General features: G+C 40.5%; 1 protein-coding gene across 1 annotated transcript in view; it reads left to right on the top strand.

The window, feature by feature from the left end:
• LOC133122047 (zinc finger matrin-type protein 4-like) overlaps positions 1-12071 on the top strand; it is a 74051-nt gene that overhangs the window by 49744 nt on the left and 12236 nt on the right. The window lies entirely within an intron of this gene.

The raw sequence follows: 12071 nt of genomic DNA, 5'->3' as shown, positions 1-12071 counted from the left end.
TTCATACAATAAAATGGCACAATATGCTTTACAGAAATAATTAAACAAAGATAAAATACACATCTAGATATACATTGACCACTTCATTATGTAGACCTGTACACCAGCTTGCCGTTTTCAGACCAAATGTCAGAAGGGGGAAGAAATGTGATCTGAGTGACTTTGACCGTGGAATGATTGTTGGTGCCAGACAGGTTTGAGTATCCCAGAAACTGCTGATCTCCTGGGATTTTCACGCACAAATGTATGGTAGAGACGCGGGCAGAAACGCCTTGTTAATGGGAGACGTCAAAGGAGAATGGCCAGACTGGTCGAAGCTGACAGAAAGGTTACAGTAACACAAATACTCACGCATTACAACAGTGGTATGCAGAACAGCATTTCTAAACACTTTTAATAAGTCTAATAAATACCGAATAAAGTGCTCACTGAGTGTATAATAATTTGTAGCCTTAAAAAGCTGGGATGTACACAAGAAATCATATGAAAATAATAATAAAACTGCAATGAAACCTGTATGAAACTTTTATGAAAGCACAACCAAAACAGTAGGGTAGCGAAAACAGAAAAAAATAAAGAAAAAAGGTAATAAGAGCAGCAGCTCGGTGAAATGCCATCCTAAAAAGCTATTTTGGGCTACAGTTTCAAACCTGGGTGAAACCAGGGTGAAATTTGAATATATTGTGGGAGAGTGTACCATAGTTTGAGGGCAGAAGAACTAAGATAGCTTGTCCTATGCTGTTCAGACAAGCCTTTGAGACACATCGGACTGCAGCGATGGTCTGTCTAGGGGTGCGTACATTTATTTGCCCTCAGAGCACCAGACCAGTGGAAATCGTTTGGAAATCCAAGGTGATCGGAGCGTTGTTGTTCGGAAATTCAGTGCACTATGCAGATCAGAGAACACACTGGACGCTACGGCTGAAGAGGAGGTTTATCTGAGCGTCTGCTCCTACCAATGTAAAAAACGGCTGAAGAGGTGGTCGTTCGTAAATTAATGGATTCCTCTGCACGTTTGAATAATAGAGCACTGAAATCAGGGCAGATTTTCAGAGTGAATATACGAATGCACCATAAGCGGTTTATAATGTCCGTTATGTACCTAGGTGCTGTCCCAAGTCTGCCTTTAAGAGCCAACAATAGTTCTAAATCTGCCTGGGAGCCTGTACAGGGATCTAGGACCTGTAGGAGATGTGTTCCCAGATATTTGTACTTTTCCTCAATTTACCTGCTTCATACTAGATAATCTATCATTTTCCACTGACTATTTTTGGAGGCCAGAGGACAAATCATTGCAGTAATCCAGTCTAGATTATATAAAAGCGTGTGTAATTTTCCTAGCGTCAGACAGGATAAAAATCATTTTTTTGCAAGATTTCTGAGGTGATAAAAAATACTTCAGTGACGTGTTCAATATTTGATTTCAGTCTTAGCCCCGAGTCTAAGGCTAGGCAAGAAGTGGATTGGCTCCCCCTTTATGGCCAGGTTTCTCTGTTTTTCTGCAGGTTTCGGCCTGTATCTTTGCCCAATTCCACTGTAAAGCCTCCTTGTACTGTGTCTCTGTAAAAAGTGCAGGTTTCCAATATCAGGCTTTAAGTTCAGCACGTTAAAGATTGTATTGTATTGTCCATGTAATATTATGGTTGCCTCGTGGGACCATTTTATTTTTGCTTAACTGAAGTGAATCCAGTTGAAGTGCTTTCCCCAGGCTTAACAGTTGGGTGTTGACTATCATCAGAAAAACTATGGAAAGATCCCATTTCTATGAGCAACATCACCAAGATGGATGATGTACAGTGACACCAATAAGGGACCACGAATTGGGAACTGTGGAAGCCTGTAAGTAATGCTGGCTTTTCGCGACATTGAATTACCGAAAGTAACCAACATATTTTTGTTTAACATTCAGACGATCTTAAGACTGTTTCATGTAATCCTGCTTTTGTTTTTAAGATGTTGAAGTACTATTCTATGATCCACATCAAAAGCAGCACTCAAATCCGAAGTAAGCTCATTGAGATGTTCAGCATCTGCAGTAAGCTGAAGGTCATGTACTGCTATGGCTATTAAAGGCAGTCTATGTTCTATGATGGGACTTAAAACTTCTCAAGTATGTTGTTATCTGAGATTTCGGCTGAGATGACTATGGACAATCTTTTTAAGTACTTAGAAAGAAACGGTAGGTCAGAAATAGGTCTGAAATTTCTTCAAGTAAAAGTATCTAGTTCGATATACACAGATTCAGTAATGGCTTGGCAGTAGCTGTTTTTAAGTTGGCTGAAAAAAAACCCTGTATGAGCTGTTTAGAATAAGAAATACCTCACTGGATAAGGTGTTAAAAACTTAATTAAAATTTTGGGAAGAAAAGGACCTAATGTTTCATCTGCCAAATTGTTTTCAGTAGGATCTCGGTATCATTCTGAAGAAAGGTGTTTCGTCTCTCTCTGTGCTGGATAATAGAAATGCTAACACTGTCATTGCATGCCTTGTTTGTTCAAATGGTCTCAATTTGAAACAAAAATAATTAACAAATCCTTCTGACTTAGATGAGTTATCAGCAGTAGAAAGCTCAATTTAACACATTGTCAATGGTAGAAAAACTTTTGAATTTGTTTTGTTTTCTTCTTCAAAAAAGTTGTCTCGATATCTTGAAAGTGAGAAACTCTTTCAAGATCTCAGTGTACTGTACTTTTAGCTTCATAGCCCAGGTTTCTCATTTGGGCAGTTATGTTTTACCTTAGTGCTAAAGTTTAACAGATGTTACTAAGAAATATCTAGAGCAGTTTTAACATGGCTATTAAAACTATGTACCAGCTCATCTATTGCTAAATCACTGAGGGAGTAGGCACAGCTGCTGAATGTCACAGATTGCATCCAATGAAAACCACAATTTCCTGTTCTTTCTGCCACGTATCAGTTGTCCTTAATCAGTTTTCTGGAGATCATTATTAAGCACATGTCTCATTCCATCAGACAGCCCACAGTTATGGCTATCAATTGTGCAGTGTCTGCAGTCTCCAGTGTAGCAACTGGTCATACTTCCAAAAAAAAAAAGTTCAAAAACAGATTTCTCTGAGGTAACAGAACTGTGTCTCTATTAAAAAATCATTTCAGAGAAGGATAAATAAAATAGTTACACAAAATTAACCAAACAGCAACAGTAAAACAGTTTGTTTCTGCTTGACTTCATTGTCTTTGAACTTGTGCCACTGAAGAAATGTCTCATTCTGACAAGCAATTATCTAACTCTGTGAACACTCCACACAGACATAAGATGAAAGCAGTCAAACAGCCCTGTGACTATGTTCCCTGCCCATAATTATGCTGCCCTATTCAAATGATCTTGATATTTGTCTAAAGGTGGAGAAGGACATGTCCTAATTCAGGGTGCTTTTGTTTGGGAATTAATGTACATGAAGGTTCATTTCCACATCATGTAACCAGGTCTTTTGACTTGACATTTTTATAATACATGTTTATTTGGTTTGTGTGTGTGTGTATGTGTGTGTCTGTTGGGGTTCTGTGAAGGAAAATATTTCTGCAGAGGGAGGTAATGGTCAGCAGATTGTTCTCATCATGCGAGGCAATGTTTCGGAGGGCTTGATTGCATTTCCGACAAATGAATTAACGGGTCTCACCTGGACGCCCTCACCAGATGGGAGCGGCGGCGTTTTCTCTGCGTAAGCCCCAAGGAGGCCGGGAGCGAGGCAGCCTGGCTCCGAACAGATCGGAGGAACCAGCTGACGCTGTTCATGCAGTTTTTTGTCATTAAGAAGAGATCCTTCATAGTGGGTCAGTGTTTCAGCCACCCACTGTTTCATGCATCTGCTCCGTTCATTTGAATCACATCAAGGTGAGAGGATTTCATGGACAACACCGGGAGTCCAGCCATGGCCATGAAGAAATAATCTCACCCGCATATTTTACCTTCTTCATTGAAGGCAATTCACCGGTCATGGTTCAATTGTTTTAATGACTTTATATTCTGATGAAATTCTGGTAAAACACTCTTACACATCACTATTAATATGTGTTTTATCAAAATTTACAGTAATATAAGAAGCAGAATTCTGTTATGCATATTAAATTGTACTGGTGTCTAAAGCAGTGTCCAACCCGGGTCCTGGAGAGCTACAGGGTCCTTTAGAGCAGTTGATTACACAGTTAAGTCATCTCATCTGGTTACTTGGGTCTTAACTGGATGCTGGTGATTAACTGGATTTTAAGGTGAAACTAAAAACCAGCAGACCCTGTAGTTCTCCACAAGTAGGGTTGGAGACCACTGGCTTAATGTATCTCCAGGATTGAACACAAAAACTTGAAGTTCTGCTCAAACACACGTTCTGTCTTCAGACACAAAGCACAGGATTAGCAGTTGGGCTTTGGTATTTGTAAGTATTTGTCAATCCACATGAACTGTAGTTTTTCATTACTTTTATGTTAAGCTGGCCTTCAGGCTGAAAACCGACATTCTCTCAATTTCATTTTTCCATCCATTCGATGGCATACTTTCTGACAGCCTGACCAGAGTATTTGTGTCATTTGCCAGATATGCAGTGAGGTTAAAAGCTTCTGTCAAGCACAATTAAACGATGTCAGCTTCTCTTTTATGGGCCATGCGGTGCTACTTTCCATTTAACGCATTTTCTAAAAGAGCGCGACTGTTTTGATAAGCCATCTGTGTTAGATAAGAGGATATTTACAGTTACCCCACAGAATCCCTGTGCTGATAGTTTTTCTTCACAAATATGTTGTTCTACAAGTTATACAGCACAGCATGTGCATCTACATGTCCTATTCGAAGGAGTTGCCCAGCAACACGTTGTCTTGGTGCAGTTGGGAAAATCTCAGTTATTCTTGATTCTATCATTAGATGTGGAAACAGCACCACATTGTGAATTAATGAGACCTGACCAGTCATTACCAAAGGCAGTGATAGCAGTCCTCAACATGGAAGGGCCATTATCCTAATCGTGGATTTCATCTAGCAGTTTGAATGTAAAATATTTATATTAGGAGATAAGAACAGAATGGAAATTGACTTGTAATTATACATTAAGTGTGGTAGTTCTGGTGAAGTACAAATTTGTATTACAATAAACACTACCTATAGTTTTACTCAACATATCACTGAAGGTTAATTTGCCTAATAACAAGCTGTGTTTTACAAAAAACATTAAATGCCGATGCCATGGTAAGCTCTTTGAAATGAGGAATGAATTTGGTGGAAATTCTGTTAGCATTCTTTTTTCACATCAGAGATCAGTGGAATCATGTTGGTGTTGTTTACTTTTTTATAACTCCAACTGTCAGGTTAAATGCTTCTTACTGTGGAGCACTGAGCTTCACAATCTCATGAGCTGTTAACCATTACAGCTGATTGCAAGTTGTTTTTCGTTTTTTTACTATGCAGATTATAAATCAGAGATGGGCAGTGTAAGGCTCAAGATTTCAATATAACTCAATGAATAAACATAGGTTTAATAAGATGTCATGTCATTAGCTTTTCACAGAATATTGCAATACACCATGTACAGTAGGGAAAATAACATGAACTCATTATGTGGAAGAGAAGTTCTCATAGCAAATGTGCTGTAACCTGGCAACTGCAACATAGTCTGTTCACGTGAAAAGGAGTCTTGCATTGTGTGTTGCCTGCCTGGTGCCCAGGTAGGCGATATCCTGGAGTGCGCGGAAACGCTCCTGGCCAGAGCAGGGAGGGATCCAGTGGTCATACTCCACGTAGGGACCAATGACATAGGTTATGCAAGACAAATTTGGAGAATCAGAAAAGATTAGGTGCAGGACCTCCACAGTAGTCCACAGTTGTACCAGGTACAAGTAGAGGGAAACAGAACTTTATCTGGAGGTTTAACACGTGGCTACCAAATTTTTGTAGGAGAAAGGGGTACTGGTTTATGGGGCATTGGGACTCCTTTTGGGACAGGGGTGAGCTGTACAAGCATGATGGGCTGAGGGGAACCTTTGCACTGGGTCGGTGTATGCTTTGGGTAGCATAGCATTATTAAAATTTGGGGGGCAGGGAGGATAGAGAGAGAATTGGGCAGGGAGGCACAGACTGCCTAGACAGAAATGGTAAAGGCTACGTATAATGGTGAGAGCACTAATAAAATCTTTTAAAGGCAAAATTTTAGTAGTGGTGGCTTGGGACAGCAGGGAGTGAGGGAATGGGAGAGGATGTGTAGAAGCAACAGACTGAAATGTCTTTGTTTAAATACTAGAAGCAAAAGAATAATAATTTTGGGAATTTGAGGCAGTTATTATTAGTGGGGGCTATGACATTATAGGGATTACAGAGACATGTCTTGCAGATGAAGATGGGCATGAATATAATACAGAGGGATATGAACTTGTTAGGAAGGACATATCCCGTAAGTGCGGTTGGGGTGAGGCTGTTTATGTAAGATAAAATGTTAGTGTGCGAGAGATTCCAGAAATTAACCAGTTCACGCCTAGTGAAGATATTTGGATTACGCAGAGGGTCTTAACATAGGAGTGTGTTACTGACCACCGGCCTTAGACAGTAGTGTGAATACAATGCTCTTTAAAAATGTTATGGATGACCTTTTTTGACACAGTATGCCAGTCAGCCTAATCGATAATCGGTAATTGATTCTAGATCTGATGTTATGTAATGATTCTGACAGAATTTGCAGTATAGAGGTTATGGAACCATTTGGGTGATCATTCCACAATAAGTTTTTATGTATTTTGGCAAATTAAGAGGGGTCCTCTAAGTCCAGGATTTTTTATTTTAGGTGTGCCAACTTTAAAAAGATGCAATCAAATTGAAATAGCAAGTTCTTGATTGCAGGACTGTGAATGAAAAGTGGGCCAGTTGATCAAAGCTGATCAAAGCCTTTCAGGTTCTAGTCAATGTGCGGTAGCAGTAAAAAAGGCCAACAGGATGGTAGGATACATAACCAAGGGTATTGAGTATAAGTCGAAGAAAGTTATACTCACCTTATACAATACTCTTATTAGACCACACTTAGAGTACTGCTTGCACTTCTGGGAACCGCACTATAAGGGCAATTGGGGCATACGCAGAGGAAACGCCGTGGCTCCCATCTGGCGAGGGCGTCCAGGTGAGACTTGTTAATTCAGAATTTTTTCACATGGTGAGTGGTCACTGTATGGAATAGCTTGCCAAGATGTGTAGTGGAGGCAGAAACACTGTGGGTTTTCAAGACCAGGCTTGATACGGTGCTAGATATTTAGTTTTTAGGTAAACTAAGCAGTAGGTACACTTTAGTGGTAGGAAAAGGCGAGCATTGCTGGGCTGAATCGCCTGTTCTTGCCATTATGTTATGTTAACTGCTATATCAGGCTGGAAAATAATGTGTGCTTTCCTGCAGTCTTTATACCTTCTGAGTGAGTGATCTCAAATGCCGGCCTGATTGTAATAAGCCCTGAAGAAGCTTATTAGTGATTGAAAATGTAGACCTCTGTGTGAAAGACAGACGTCTCCAGTTGATGCTAAAAGCTGGTAAAATGGATTCTAATGGAGAATAGTGTCATTTTTGTTTGTTTTTTTTGGTTTTGTTCTTTTGCTTTGTCCTTTTTCATAAAGGTTTTTCATTTTCAAATATATGCCAGATTGCTACCTGGTTTTGTACTTGAATTCCGACAGTGGATATTTTATCATTCTAATTCTTAAAATGAGTATTTCCATAATGATTTGTAAAAGCAATAATTTCATACTACCACATTTAAAAGTTTAATAACCAGACCCATGCCCATCCCTATTATAAACATTTTCATTTATATAATTGACCAGTAGTGTTAAATGTAGTGTTTAATGTATGTTTCCCCATTTGTAATGCCCAATTGAAATTTTTGGCCTGCCTCATTAATTCACTGTACTTCATCTTTAGTTGTGCCAGAGGACTGTACTGCTTACTTGAACGTTGGCGATGTCTGCTCATGTGTGTGTGTGTGTGTGTGTGTTTTTTTTACATTTCTGGGTCCAAATGATACCAGGAAAATGATAGAATAGTTCATTAATGGTGCCACCCTCGAGCCTCAATCAATCAATAGGGCACTTTAATCAGATTTTATGAAGGTTTATTCAGCTTTTTACAGACATTGTCACATACAGTGCATGTCATATTCAGGTATAATTTAAAATATGATGCTACTGCAACAGCAATCCCCGTCGGCGACAGTAACTGAATCAATGAGATGTGTCGAATCTATAGTGTGCCTCATTTTAGAGCCTATTGCAGAGAGGATAGAGCCTATTGCAGTCACTTTGATGAAATATCATATTAATGTTATCCTCTTCAGATGGAAGATAAGTGAGTAACTCAGTAAGTTAGTAAATAAACAAATGTGCGAAGAATACTGGGAAGCCGTCCCAAGAGATAAACATTACAAGCAGATCAGTTTTTCCATTTCAGTGATCAGCTGGGCTAATTTGAGAGGAAGTGAAGAATTCTCTGTATTATCATTCCTCTGCCCTGATAAAGAGTTTGTTTCCTTATTGGTCTGTGGAGTGAAGCAGATTGTGTGGTTATATGCTGAAGGGAATATATGAATATACATATATGAAAAAGGACAAAAGAGAAGAAAATGGATGCTATTTGTCTCGTGTAACCAACTGGATGCAGTTGGTTGTAAGGATGCTTTAAGGCACCATAATTCAGCCCACGGTAGTGACACACGGGAACATCTGCAGCTACAATATGCATCATCAGTATCCTGGGCACAAAGTATTTTTTATTTATTTTACATAAGGTACATTAAAAAGATTAGTTTTTAAACTGCGTTGTACATGACTGAGATGTTGCGTCTGATTTCAGAATATGAGGTACAGTGTGTCACCCCAAAATGTATGGGTGGTCTAGCAAATACCCTGCTAACCGTTCTTGCTTTTTGACATTTTTGGGTTGAGCAGGAAGCCAACTGCCCGAGACTAGAATGGTCGAGGAGAATAACATGGTGTAATGAGATGAGCTCTCTCAGTTATGACGGAGTCGGCTCAGTTTACTGGTAAGCCCAAAGGCTGGGGCAGCTGATACTGTATATGGCCATTTATTTAGCCTAAAATTGAGTAACAGGAGGCAGAGCTATAGTCATTGTTTTTAATTAGTGGGAGGGAATTGTTCTGCATTATGAATTCGGAATTGTCCTTTTTGACCTCAAAGGTGAGGAAACCTCCTGAAAAAACTGATTTTGTTTTGTCTTTTATTGGAAATGAAGGTGTAAAGGTTACTCTGTTAGTTTTTCTTGTTGAGGGTTTTGATACATTGTTTTTATTAGTGACCTTTGTCGCAGTACCATAAATTATGTTTCCCGTCTGTGTTTACCTAAACAAGGTAAACAGTAAAGTTTGGTATGGTTTAAAGTAAGTATGTTAGTATTTTGTGCATTCTTTTGTACTTTTGGAATAAGCACTGTGAAGTGTTAGGCATAGAGATCAGAAAACAATATGGAACAGTAACATGTGCTCGGTTGGCCTCACAAATTGAATAACTTTCGCCCAATATCAGGGGCCCATTTTTAATGTCAGAGAAAGTGTCACCAGCACTCAGACTGTCATCCACGGATTGGATACATTCACTTTGCATGCAGAAAGCGGTGATGTCATGTCAACATTCTGCCGAACTTCGAGCTGGGAAGCTGCTGCATGTCAATGCGAGTGGGCAGCACAACCGGGGCAGTAGGCAGGGAACTGGCAGAGACGAGGATCCCTTTGTATTTGTAACTCCCACCTCCTGGCTGTCCAGCTCCCAGCTCACCGCACGCCGCAACCTTTCCTGTGCCGACGCTGGTCCCAGAACGCCACAGGGAGGGAGCAGACAGGGGGTGAGCCAGGACAGCCATGACAAAACGCGTTAGCCGCTCTTGCGAACCACCGCCCCCGCTGTAGAACCCTTCGTCGACTCGGTCTACGGAGCAAAGCACCATTATATCAGCCGGCTCCAGCTAGTGGTGAGCGCTCCCGCTAGCCCTGGGGTGTTGTCTAGTCCCCTTCCTCTCAGGACTGACTCTGCTGCCAAGATGACACCCGCGCCTCTGCAGACACCTCCGTCCTGGGCCACTTACGCACGCTCGTGTTTTTGACGCGCTGTCCACTTAGGTGTTCTCGTGTTTGACGCGCTGTCCGCTTACACGCACTCCTGTTTCATTTTCCAAAGAAATAAAGGTCACATAGAAGACGAGGCTTTCTATTTTGTAAAGACTTTGGTATGATAGTTAGCATTTATCGTGTGTTTGTTTCTGTATGGTTTAAAGCATATACAGTGGTGTGAAAAAGTGTTTGCCGCCTTCCTGATTTCTTATTTTTTTGCATGTTTGTCACACTTAAATGTTTCAGATCATCAAACAAATTTAAATATTAGTCAAAGACAACACAAGTAAACACAAAATGCAGTTTTTAAATGAATCCAAACCTACATGGCCCTGTGTGAAAAAGTGATTGCCCCCCCTGTTAAAACATAACTGTGGTTTATCAAGCCTGAGTTCAATTTCTCTAGCCACACCCAGGCCTGATTACTGCCACACCTGTTCTCAATCAAGAAATCACTTAAGTAGGACCTGCCTGACAAAGTGAAGTAGACCAAATCCTCAAAAGCTAGACATCATGCCGAGATCTAAAGAAATTCAGGAACAAATGAGAAAGAAAGTAATTGACATATATCAGTCTGGAAAAGGTTATAAAGCCATTTCTAAAGCTTTGGGACTCCAGCGAACCACAGTGAGAGCCATTATCCACAAATGGCGAAAACATGGAACAGTGGTGAACCTTCCCTGGAGTGGGCGGCCGACCAAAATTACCCAAAGAGCGCAGTGACGACTCATCCAAGAGGTCACAAAAGACCCCACAACAACATCCAAAGAACTGCAGGCCTCACCTGCCTCAGTTAAGGTCAGTGTTCATGACTCCACCATAAGAAAGAGACTGGGCAAAAATGGCCTGCATGGCAGAGTTCCAAGACGAAAACCACTGCTGAGCAAAAAGAACATTAAGGCTCGTCTCAATTTTGTCTGGATGTTCCCCAAGACTTTTGGGAAAATACTCTGTGGTCTGACGAGACAAAAGTTGAACTTTTTGGAAGGTGTGTGTCCCATTACATCTGGCGTAAAAGTAACACCGCATTTCAGAAAAAGAACATCATACCAACAGTAAAATATGGTGGTGGTAGTGTGATGGTCTGGGGCTGTTTTGCTGCTTCAGGACCTGGAAGACTTGCTGTGATAAATGGAACCATGAATTCTGCTGTCTACCAAAAAATCCTGAAGGAGAATGTCCGGCCATCTGTTTGTGACCTCAAGCTGAAACGAACTTGGGTTCTGCAGCAGGACAATGATCCAAAACACACCAGCAAGTCCACCTCTGAATGGCTGAAGAAAAACAAAATGAAGACTTTGGAGTGGCCTAGTCAAAGTCCTGACCTGAATCCTATTGAGATGCTGTGGCATGACCTTAAAAAGGCGGTTCATGCTCGAAAACCCTCCAATGTGGTTGAATTACAACAATTCTGCAAAGATGAGTGGGCCAAAATTCCTCCTCAGCGCTGTAAGAGACTCATTGTAAGTTATCGCAAACGCTTGATTGCAGTTGTTGCTGCTAAGGGTGGCCCAACCAGTTATTAGGTTTAGGGGGCAATCACTTTTTCACACAGGGCCATGTAGGTTTAGATTTTTTTTCTCCCTTAATAATAAAAACCTTCATTTAAAAACTGAATTTTGTGTTTACTTGTGTTGTCTTTGACTAATATTTAAATTTGTTTGATGATCTGAAACATTTAAGTGTGACAAACATGCAAAACAATAAGAAATCAGGAAGGGGGCAAACACACCACTGTACTGCATGAAAGTATTTTGTGCATTCTTTTGTACTTTGTTGTGAAGAGCTTGTATCGAAATCAGATCAGAAAAAAACATGGAACTGTAACATGTGCTGGGTTGGCCAGCCTTAGCAAATTCAGCCAAGGCTCCTTTTGTTTAACGCCCACTTTTGTTTGTCCACGTTTGTTTGTCCGCTTATGCATGCCGGGAATTCATTTCCAGAAGAAATCAAGGTTGCATGCTTCACTCAGCAG

This window comes from Conger conger, chromosome 2 (genome assembly GCF_963514075.1).
Source record: "Conger conger chromosome 2, fConCon1.1, whole genome shotgun sequence".
NCBI lineage: Eukaryota > Metazoa > Chordata > Actinopteri > Anguilliformes > Congridae > Conger > Conger conger.
Note: the sequence above shows the minus strand (reverse complement) of the source record. Positions and strands in the feature narration are given on the sequence as shown.